At 50.2% G+C, this 10330-nt stretch overlaps 1 long non-coding RNA gene across 1 annotated transcript; it reads right to left on the reverse strand.

The window, feature by feature from the left end:
* Window positions 1-5982: 5982 nt before the first annotated feature.
* LOC131835204 (uncharacterized) lies at window positions 5983-7725 on the reverse strand. Its single transcript, XR_009355106.1, has 3 exons — window positions 7436-7725; window positions 7049-7265; window positions 5983-6262 (listed from the first exon to the last, which is right to left on the reverse strand). It is a non-coding gene; the product is annotated as an uncharacterized LOC131835204 (long non-coding RNA).
* Window positions 7726-10330: the final 2605 nt, after the last annotated feature.

Below are 10330 nucleotides of genomic sequence, written 5' to 3' on the forward strand. Positions count from 1 at the left end.
GGTTTTGTGCCCAATTATTAAAAATATAAAACTGCATTGTTAAATGGTTGTAGAGCTTCAGTTCTGCAAAATGAGAAAGGTTCTGGAGGTTGGTTGCAGAACAAGGTAAATGTACTTAAAATTACTGAATTGGGCACTTAAAAGTGGCTAAGATGGTGAATTTTATGCTGTGTGTAGTTTATCACAATTCAAACTATAAAACTGGGACACTTTCCAATTCAGTTTTAAGAATAACTGATTAACATCAAAGCAGATATAGAAGTACTAACCACATTTCATAAAATTTTTTTGATCGGTTGATAAGTGGGAATGGAAAATAAGAGTCATGATTCACTATGACCAATGATGCCTGTCTGCTGTTGGAACCAGACATCTTTTAGAATTATCTGACACCCTCAACAGTTATTAAAACCAAGTCTTCAAGTAAATTCAAAACCAGGCTTTGACATTACAATATTACAAAATGGTAAACCAATACAACAAATAACAGAAAATTTTAAATGTGTATGACTTTCAAATATGGGTAATTTCTTCAAACATGTTTATCTATTGCTCACCCTTTGAGAAGTCCATTTTGTGATTTTTTATTATAGGCACAGTCATTATGATTACAGTAGAACATGATGCACATCTGAATAAACAAATGCACGGGTACAGAGAGGCTGCACGCTCACAGTATTTTTCTGATGGGGGTGCTCAGGCGAAACACTCCGAGCCCCTCACTGGTCAGTCACTTACTGACCTCCTCCTTAGCTTTCTTCCTCCATATCCCTCCAGGCGCTTGGCTAGCTGATGCTTAAATGAGCCAAGGGCCAAGGAATGGCTATATTCCAGTAGCCCAGGGGATCTTAGAAAGCCCTGGAAGTTTCTCTTTTGTACCAAACCAAAACCTGCCTCCTGGAACTTCTGCTAATCAGTTCTTGTCTCTGACCCTAGAGCCCAGGACAGGCTGGCTCTTACTTGGTTGGAGTGCCCTCCAATGGGCCTGCAGACCATGTCTTTACCCTCAGACTGGTCTTCTTAGAGTGGATTCTCATTTTCGGTTGTCCAACATCCCACTTCATTCCTAACAGTGCCAAGCCTCTTCCAGTGCATTCCCTGAGTGGCCTCTTTTTAGGAGGGGATGACCACCCAGAGGCGGGGTCTCTCTGTGCAGGCTTGGCACAGCTAGGGAGCATGCGTGTGATGTCCCAGCACTTTGGATCTTGAGCAAGGGACACAAAGATATGGGACAGTAGGAGCACGTGTCTTTCCCCAGGGATCCTTCTGATGGGCTTGTGTGTCTTTGCATGACACCAACCCCTATAGACATATCTCCAAGTCCCTGTTCCCATCTCAGTAAATAGCATCATGTATGGAAAAAACCTAGGAGTCGTTCTTGAGTTTTTCCCTTTACACTCATTCATTCATACTGTCAGCTCCACCAGCAAAGAATGTCTTTGGTCTGGCTCGTCTTTCTTCCTACTGTCCCATCATTGCTGGGACCTACTGTCCCATCATTGCTGGGACCTCCCAACCCATCATTGCTGGGACCTCCCCAACAGCCTCGCATCTGGGCTTCCTCCTGAGGCCTCTACAATCTATCCTCCACGCAGAAGTGAGAGTGATCCTTTCAACATAGAAAGCAGATCACCTCAATCCATTTGCATCCTTCCAGGAGCTCACCATCTCACTCAAAAGCCCCAGTCCTCCCCACAGCCTACCAATAGTGGCCACACCGGCCTCTGCCCGCCACTGGGGGCGCTCTTCCCCGACATTCGCATGGCCCCTCCCTCTCTTCATTTAGACACCTCCTCTGGTGGCTGCTTTGGAAGGATAGGCCTATCCCCCCAACTAAAATAGAACCCTCTCACTCTCCATATCCTGGGCCTCCCTTCTCTCTTCTTCGTGAGCTCTCCCACGACTTGTTATGGCTACTGCTTATCTTCCCGTCGAGGATGTCAGGCCCATGAAAGGAGGCATAGGGCCTTGCTCACTGTTCCATCCACAGCCCTGGAATGATTCTTGGCACACAGCAGGCATACAGTAAATGTTCGGGAATGAAAGAGTGGACGATTCCTGCCTGTTGGGCCATCTGGGCCATCTGGGTTCCTGCCCATTTCTCAAGCCTGGGCTTTCAGCCTAGGATGGGTTTCTGAGCTCAGAGAACCTTCCAGTAAATATCCTTCCTATCTGAGCTTGTTAGAGCTCCCTTTTGTCACTCACTCTCATGAGCCCTAATTGATAGACCTTTTAAAAGCAAACACCCTCATTTCTCCCAGGTGCTCATCATAACTGTCTCATCGTCATACTGTCTCATCTGGTCAACAGGAGTGGGGCCAGCGAGGGTCTGCCATGGCCTTGGCAGAAGTGTGGGAAGATACAGGGAGGGGGAGGCGGACAGCGGGAGTCCATGGACTTGAATTCTGTCCCCTCCAACACAGCCACTACCTCCCTGGGCTCAGCTAGCATCCCACCTCTCACCCAGACCCCCACGAGAACCTCCTACCCAATCTTGTCTTGCCACTCTGGCCCCCTCTGAATCATTCTCCACACTGCAGCCAGAAGGACCTTCCTAAAACATGAGCCCAACATGTCATCCACCTCCTGAGGGCCTTTCCAGCTTCACAGAGCTCTCTCTGCGCAATAGAAGTTCTGTCTGGCCCATGTGGCTAGGTCACAACTAGGTCAGCTATCTGAACTCCTCCTAATTCTGTGCTCCCTCCAGCCTCTGCACCTTTGAACATTCTATTCCCTCTGGCCCACCTTCTTTATCCTTAACTCCAATATCAGGTAGTGGAGCAGACATGGTCAGTGCCCACCAAGTCCTGGGGCTTTGGTGGAGGGGTCCCTCCCTCAAGCAGCAGCTTCTCTGTCTGTGTGTCCTCTCTGGCTGCAGCCCAACATTCTGCAAGGTCGGAAGTGCCTGGGCAGGTGGGGGGTTGGGGGACACTCACCTTTCACCCAAAGAGGGATAGAAGTTGGTGATGAAGACCCAGCTTCCACCACTACTCAGTGGTGGGACATTTGTCATCTACAGGGTCTCTCAAGAGTCTCCTCAGCGAGACTGAGCTCCATCTGTCCACAGTGGTCAGAGTTCCACCAGTCTGTCCTTTATTGTCATTCTTCCCCTTGTCACTCCCTTTCTGCATCCACACTTCAGAAGAATTACTCGCCTCCAAACCTGGTCACAGGGGCAGTTTGTGGGGGAACCCAGGCAAAAACAGATCGCTCCCCTATCATACACATTACAGCCCTAGGTACCTCTCCTCCATGACCCCCTGTGTCATTTGAACTAATAAGCTTTATGATTGCTCAGTTCAATGTACACCTTTCCAAAGGACCAAAGGTTCTGAGGGCCACATCCTGTCTGTCTTGCTCCGCACAGAAGGCTCAGTCCCCAGCACTTGGCCTGGCACCTGATAAATAAATACTCAGGAACTACAGGATAACTGAAAACATGAGTTACCTGGGCATGGGACAAAATCTGGTCTTACCCTCATCCCCTCTGCATGACTTGGGGCAGTTGACAGGGGGCCCTCTGTTAGCTCCAGTTCCTGCTGGCGAAAACAAAGCTACAATGTTGGCCTCTCCAGCTCCTAGAGAATGAAGAGAAATCAGGCATGAAAGAACTCAGTCTATAGTGATGCTCAGTAGTTGGCCACCAACGTCAGTGTCCTAAAGTCTATGACAGACCTGCACAGGAGGGACCCTGGAGGAGCAAAGTGACTGCTCGGGCCCAGAGAGCCAACAGAGACCAACAGAAGGGAGGGCACATTCTGGAGCTACGAAGACCTGTTCAGGTTGGTTTTACCTGCTCCCTACTCACGGGATGGGGCTTGACATTGGAGTGTTTTTGGAGAGATGGACACCCTTGATTGACATCAAGGACAATTTCATGTTGAGTGCCCTCCTCTAAGTGGGATCCTATTTCCACCCTACTGATGGAGACAAGGCAGGATGGAGCATGGGCATGAGGCCCCCGTGGGGGTGTATGGGTGCTGACAGCCACACCCCCCGAGAGGAGAGGGGGAGCTTGCCCACTTCCCATCCCCACTCTTGGGTGCCCGGCAGCACCTCCTGAATACAGGACATGGTTCCCTCGCAAATGTAACAACGGGAAAGCAGCTCTTTGGAATCTGTCCAGGGGATGTTCTCAAGCCTTGGCTGTTCGAGAAGCGACTGAAGGTCCATGACATCTAATAATTTGCCAGTTTTCCAACTGGATTTGAGTCGCCTCAGATTGGTGCGAGGAACCAAGCATCACACAGCTTGTGACCAGACCGAGTCAACAGCCTGGCATCAACCCAGTGTGGATTTGTAACATTTTATTTATAGTTGTGTGGGAGGTAACTCTCCTTAATGGTCCATAGAGATCATGAGTTCAGGAAGTTTAGTAGGACTTTACTCCTTTTGTACGTTAATTTATATATCAATATAATAGTACATGTATACATATACTATTATGTATATTTGTATGTATTGTATTGTCATGGCATTTTGTTATATATTAATTATGTTTAATTATCATACATTGGTTATTGTGAAAGCATTTTGCTATAGAAGGACACTGAAGATTTCTAAAGATCTTCAGACACAATCCTAATGACATCAAGGTTTTAACCCTATCATTTACAAATCAGCTAGCCTGCCTTGAAACAGGGGAATCCTAGGTCCCATGTGAACTGGCAACATTTCTAGTTGCCTGCTTGACTAGTGAAGATCCTTTGCTGCAAAAACGTTCACCATTCAGGTTTTTTTCTCCACCATCTTTCTGATGGATGGTGCTACATAGTCAGGTAAGAGAGAACATCTGTTATTCTTGCCTACCCGGCATCCCTAGCCTCTTTTAATAAAAGAAACCATGGTTTTTCTTTTAGGGATCCAAGTTTTTCTAGGTCTGATCAATGAGGGCCAAAATGGGTCAGTGAGAGAGCCAATCTGAGAATAAAGCCAATGTGTAGGAAGTTCAAGCTGAGATATAAAGAAGGCCAAATCCAGATAATATCATGAGCCCTGGATCAAGCCAGGCCTGAAGCCTTCCTCTTTGTATTATCAGTTTCATGAGCCAACTATATCTCTTTTTGCTTAACTCAGTTTGGATTGGATTTCTGTCTTTTGCAAAAACAGAAAGGGTCCTAACCAGTACTTAGAGCCATCTCTGCCCTGCCCTGAAAAGGGTTCCAAGAGGCTTTGGGAATTTGGGCAGATGACTATCAGGAGACCTAAAGGTGAATGGTTCTTATATCTACAGGTCTAATCAGCCCTGCATGACTGTCTTCCACAGCCACCCCAAAGACATAGGGATAGTAGCAATTATTCATATCAAGGAGCCAGCTGGAACTTCTGTTCCTATAACAACCCTTCAGTTCAGCATATAGGACTGTTTATGATCTCTTCTTCCCTTCCAGGCTGCCCATAATCAAAAGGATACTGAATGAGACAGATTCTGGCCCTCCCCCATACTAGCTATATGACTTCAGGTCATTTGCTTTACCTGATTCGGAGTTCCCTGTACGTCCAAGAACTTTATCTACATCCTAGTTTTTTCATAAGGATTCAAGTGTGTACCTAAAGAGCCTGAAGTACTCTGGCCCCTCTAGCTGGCACTCAAAAAGAAGTAGCTAATGATGATACTCACCAGACACTCATTGATCCCTTTCTGGGTGCCAGGCTCTGGCCTAAGGGTTTTACAACCATTATTTCATTTAATCCCACCCCCAAAGCACCCTGGGAGGTGTGCCCTAATGTGCTACCCATGGGCCACTGTTTTAAATCATCCAATCCTCCCAACAGCTGGAGCGTGGACATTAAGGAGTGTGGCCAAGGCTGGGGAACTCTTGCCCAGGCTGCGCTGCAGGAAGATGAGGGGTGGGGGGCGAGGGGGGTGGGGCTGGGGCGGCTGTACACCACTCCCCCTGAGATGATGAGACATTAAGGACTCAGTTTTAACTTTCCCTCCCAGAAAGACCCTTCCCCTCCCAGAAAGACTGTGGTGTGGATTCCAGGGGACCTCGATGCAGTCAGAGAACAGAATCCAAGCAACTGCATGGAACCAAATCAAGACTTGGTGAGTTTTACTGTGGGAAGCACTGCAGGAGGAAACGCAGAGTGAGGGTTAGAGGACCCAGTGGCTGGTTTGCCAGCCTATCTGGGCAGGGACAAGGCAGCAGTCATGGCTGTCACATTTCTGATTCTTCTAAGGACCCTCTCTTGCTCCTGTAATGAGGACTTGAACTCTGGATGTCAAGGCAAACCCAGACAGTGCTCATTCTCCTTGAACCTGGGGACCAATAAAACAATGACTGGAAAGGAATACTCTACAAGAGAGCCTTGCTGTAATTTTTCTACAGAAATATACCGTGTAGCAAGCTACTAAGTAAATTCTTGGAAACCTGGAAGCCCCCCAAAATTGGAAGAAGCAACTTTCTCTTTTCTCTCTCTCTCTCTCTCTCTCTCTCTCTTTTTTTTTTTTTTAACAATTTCATGAAAAGGGAGATAAAGAAAAAACACATCTCTTGGATTTAACTTGATTCACACAAACTTTCTTTAAAAAAAAAAAGGGGGAGGGGAGAAAAAAGAAAACCTGGCGCCAGTTCATCTAAGCATAAAACTGTCACTCCAGTAACTCTTTAAAAAGTTGCCTATCATTGCGTGCCTTGGGAAATTAATTTCTCTCCAGATGAGGAAACCCGAAACCGGCTCTTCAGGGTGAAAATTACTGCCCGCTTCTCCCCAGGAAGCAGAAGGCATGAACAATGGGAAGGGGCAGAGTTGCAGGTGGGATGCTCAGCCAAACCAAAGGGCCCCTATGACTTGCTTAAAATAGAAAATATTAGTTAGCAACAGCCACCCCCACTCCCCACCCCACCCTGGCCCCAGGCGCCCCTCTTTGGAGCCCTCAGTGGACCAACAAGTACTCTGCAGCATCCTGCCCCATCCTCCAGCCCCTCTGGAGACATGCAAGAGCCCCTAAGGCAGTTAAAAGCAGAAGGTAATGCCTCCCTGGTTCTCCTGATCTCGGGTGTCCTCCCTACATCTGGGGAGCAAATCCAACCACCACACTCACCCCACGGGTGGTAGCTTTTGCTCGGTTCTGCTGAAGACATTCGAATGGGGTTCTCTTTAAAGGTCTTTGGAGAACGGTACCTATCCCAGGAGCTTTACTCGGAGGAACCACGGGCGAGGTCACTAGGCTCCTCGTTAGGGGCTAGGCCTTGGCTTTGAGGTGTGGAGGACCGCGATTCGAATCCCAGCTCTGTCCGCGTGACCTTAACCTCGGGGAGCTACGTGTAAAATGGCGAGAGTGATTTCTGTCTTGCTGATCTGCTGCGAGGAATAGCACTAAGGGGGATCAAGGGCCGGCCTGCACGTGTTTGGTGCTCAGGACCCTCCCCCCCGCTGCCCCTGCTGCGGCCGAGGGAGGCAGGTGGCTCGTCCCACCTCACCGGCTCACCTGGGAAGCGGGCGGAGGGCGGGGAGCGGAGGAGGGGGTGGGGCGAGGAAAGAAAGGAGCCTCCGGGCTGGCACTGAACTTCACCTAGTCCCTGGTCGCTGTTCCTCGGGGGACGTGCCTGCCGGCTGCCGAGGGGACCCCGAAACCGACGCCCGCGTCCGCCCGCGCGCGAGCAAACGGGTCACATGAAGCCCGCGCGGCAAAGTCACACCCTCCGCCGCAGAAGCCGATTTTCCCATTTCCAAGGCTTGACTGTCGCCTTAAAAAAAAAAAGGCGTCGTTGTCCTCGCCTCGCGCTCGTCCCCCTCCGCCGCCGCCCCCGCCGCCGCCGCAGCCCGGCCTCCGGGCACCACCCCACCCCCGCGCCCCTCCCGGCGCGCACACAAAAGAAGACCCCGAGACGGAGGTGCCGGAGCCTGCCGGGCTTGTTTACCACTTCGGGCGCCTCCACCAGGCGCTGCCCGACGCCGCCACCTACCGGCGGGAGACGGCGCCGCAGCCGGGTGCGGGCCAGCAACTGCGGGCCGATGACCCAACGCCGCAGGCATCTGAGGATAACCTTTCCCCTTTCTTTCCAAGACCAAATAAGGGGGCTCTTCCCTCTGCGTGCCGGGCCTGTGGCGGTTAGGCCAAGGGGCGTGGAAAGGAGGATCCGGGAACGAGGCTGACAGTCGGCAAAACAACCGACCACATTGTTCCCGCGGCGGCCGGCCTCCTCCCTCCCCCGGCGGGCACGGCCGGCGCCCAGGCGGGGCGCTCCCTGCGGCCGCGGATGCGGGGAGCCGGGCAGGCGAACGGACAGGGCCGCTGTCCCGGGTCCCTCCCCCGCTCCCCGAGCCCCATCGGCAGCACCGCCAAGCCCCCCCCACGCCGCCAGAAGTGGAGCGCAGGGTGGCCGCGGGCGCCTGCTCCCCCTTTGCAGCGCGCCCTGCAGTCCCTCCGTGGCCCACTGGGCTACAGAGCGGGGCGGGGGTCGCAGCCCGAGGGGAGCCGGGCCCGGCCGCCAGGCCTCGGAACCCTGGCATCAGCCCCGGCGGAGGGAGTCACTGGTGGCTGACAGTGTTTGGTAACCACAGAAACTGAGATTTGACCTATATTTTCAAATATGGCCCCAACTCTAGGTTTCCTTCTAGAAATCAAAGTGAGAGAGTCTGACCCGACTTGCTATTAATTTTCATCCGGCTTTGTGTTCCAAGATGCCACCCAGAAGTTTGGGCAAGTCCAGCGATCTCGCTGGCGCAGGAGGTGGGGGTGGGGTGGGGTGCAGACGCCTTGTGAGGGTCTCCGGTGTCCTGTGGGCCAGGAAGCAGGGGCTGTCCTCTCTCAGGGCCTCCTACCAACCGCAGGTCCTCCTGCCCACCCATGGTGGACCATAGTTATCAAGATTTTAGATATGTTTACCGTTTGGCTGTTTCATTATACTTCTAAGTTTTATCCGAAATCGGTAATGGGGAGTCTGTATTCAGATGATGGTCACAGCCCTGCTTGTGACTCCAACAACACTTGGCCTGAATTGAGCATTTAATGTGTACTGGAAACTGTTATAAATGCTTTGCAGACATCTACTCACAACATCCCTATGCCGTGGCTATTATTAATAACCTCATTTTATAGAGGAAGAACTTGCCCTCAGTGGTAGGGTTTTTCCACTGACGCTCACCCAGCCAGGGAGTCAAAGCGCCAGGATTTATGCTTGGACGGTGGGGCTCCAGAGTCCGTGCCCTTGACCGCAACACTAAATGTTTATCAATGGGGATTTTATTCATTTAGAGTGCATCCATATAATGGAATACTCTCCAGCCACTTAAATGGTGATGTAGATTGGGAATAATTGGCATGGAAAAATGTCCATGACATATTGTTGAGTGAAAACAGCTGGTTACACGAGAGCGTGCATAACAGGATCCTGCAGCTGGGCAGAAGGGCCCTCCACCATCCTAACTGTGGTCACCTGTAGATGGTAGGATTTCAGGTGGCAAAATTCACAGGTACTTTTTCTGCATTGCCAAATGCTTTCTGGAAATGAATGGATAGATTTTCTAATTTAAAAAAAAGGTATTTTTTTAAACTTCAAAAAAATGGCATTTCTCTGACACATGTGAAACCACTGTCAAAGCTGTCCTGAAATCCCACCTTCTTTAGAAAGCCTTCCCTGATCCCTAAAGTTGGAAGTTCCGGGTCCCATGCTCCTGATGAAAGAGAGCTTGTGTCCAGATGTTTAGCTAGATGAGCACATCCTATGTCACCAGCTAAACCCTAAATTCTGGAAGGGAGCCACAAATTATTTATTTATTTATTTATTTATTTATTTATTTATTTATTTATTTCAGTATGTCCCTTAGAACCTCACACAGCACTTTACCCACTGCACAGTTCAAATAGTTATCTCTATTACGATGCTGGAACAAAGCATACAGGAATTAATGGCATAGTTGATATCAGCTGCTTTGTACACAGTAGGCCCTCCCATTTGTTAAGTGAATGAGCTAGGACTGCTCTGCCCCAAGTGGCCCTTCCCTCTGAGAAAATCAAAGTGAGCATCTTCTCCTTCCTTGGGGACTTCTCGTCTACCAGGCTATTCATTATCTCTATTGGGCAACCCCTCAGGAGGAGTGGCTCTGGTTAGCTTATCAGGGAAGGGTAGCTCTTGGAATTGCTGGGAAGACTGGAGAAGAAGGCATGGAGGTTGGGCGGGAACAAAAGAAGCAAGGCAGAAGCAAGACGGAGCCAAGATCATGACAGACAGACCTCCCCTGGGCACTGCCACTATTCCCAGCGGACAACCCCTGCTATCGTCAGCTGCCCCTGCAGGAAACAGATTCTGTCCTGTCCCTTTGTCTTGGATTCTCTGCCCAAGAGTCAAAGCCTCAGATAGGATCGGCTGGCTCACCCCAA

The sequence above is a fragment of the Mustela lutreola genome, chromosome 7 (assembly GCF_030435805.1).
Source record: "Mustela lutreola isolate mMusLut2 chromosome 7, mMusLut2.pri, whole genome shotgun sequence".
Lineage (NCBI taxonomy): Eukaryota > Metazoa > Chordata > Mammalia > Carnivora > Mustelidae > Mustela > Mustela lutreola.